Raw genomic sequence first — 1,463 nt, forward strand, 5'->3', positions numbered from 1 at the left:
TATATAATTTTTCCATGCTTTGTACATCTCAGGGTATTCTGTGTTCTTCAACATGCTAGATTACCTGGCCTCACCCTTTGATCAAATTCTGAATAAATTCATAGTTTGGTTTTCTCAGATTTTCAGTGATAGGAGAGCAAATGATGTAGTGTCAGGGCTCTAAACTTAGGGCTTTGACTGAGGTTCCTGGAAACAAAGCAAAGAGAAGAAACACAAGATAAAAAGCTGAGAGACTACAGATCCTGGGCCTACAAGCATGCTCTGGGTAACTAAAGTATTCTGCAAACAAATTCTAACACTGGAACTTTTCGATAAGTTAGATTGTCCCACACAGCTTGAATCAATGTCTTCTAGAAGGAAGAGTGAAAATATAGAATCAGAATATAGAAGTATATGGAAAGCAGAGAAAAATTTTCTGGCTAAGGGAGGAAGAGAAGGGATTTGATAATATTCTTAAAAGATGTGGTAGTAGAAGGATATAAGCCTATCAGGCATGGCTCTAAGTAGGCTTGCTACAGTAATGAAGAGATTCCCGTTAAGTTCCCGATCACAAAGTGTCTTGCTTACAAACAATATACTGTGAATTTAAGATACTGTTACTTTCTTAGGCAAAAATTATAGTACTATGGAAAGATCATAGATTTCATGTTCAGTATTTGACAGATTAAGGATAAGGTTTTATCTCCATTTCTCAATAAATGCATGAATTGTTTTCAAAAAATAAAAATAATGTTCCAAACTCTCTTTTGTATTAATGCTATGATGATAACCTATGTTGAAACTGTTCAGAGAGCAGAAGCTTACTATTTTATGTATGCTCTGTGCTTTCTTAAGTTCCAGCACACCTGTAATTGCATTTTCCTGTTCAGATGCTCGTCTGTGATGGAGAGCTAACTGTGAGCAACTTGCTACACCCAGCTGAATTTCACTAGCATGGTGCTGGGTGTGGTAGGCCCACTTGAGGGCTGTTGCCAGCAGCATCAAGACAGAACAGGAGAAGCTGCTGACAAGCTGTGAGGGACGCTGTTCTGAGAAGCTGTGGGAGCTGTTGGAAGCCTCTAGCTCTCTTGGCCTGTTCTGCTGGAGGACCTCGTCATTCTGGAGTTGATTCAAGGTGCAACGCTAGAATCAAGGGTTTTAGGATTCAGGGCCTGAGTGCTGCCCATGCTTGGTAGCCTGGATAAGATATTTTGCATAGAGAAAGCTGTGCTTGTACCATGTTGCCTTGCTATCTTTGCCCATGACAAACTCTCCTCTGTGGCACCTGTGTGCTGTGTCACGCTGTCTTGAAGCCATCCAGATATGGACTTAGAACCCAACAAATGGTGGTCTAAATACGCCTTTCTTCCCCCAACTTTAGGTGTTGGGTATTTGGTCTCATCAATGAGCAGTATAACTTAGGCACACGTTTTCATGTAAATATTTCCGAGCTTGAAGCCCTTTCTAAGTCTTGAGTAGAAATC

The sequence above is a fragment of the Octodon degus genome, unplaced genomic scaffold, assembly GCF_000260255.1.
Source record: "Octodon degus isolate 3935 unplaced genomic scaffold, OctDeg1.0 scaffold00380, whole genome shotgun sequence".
Classification (NCBI taxonomy): domain Eukaryota; kingdom Metazoa; phylum Chordata; class Mammalia; order Rodentia; family Octodontidae; genus Octodon; species Octodon degus.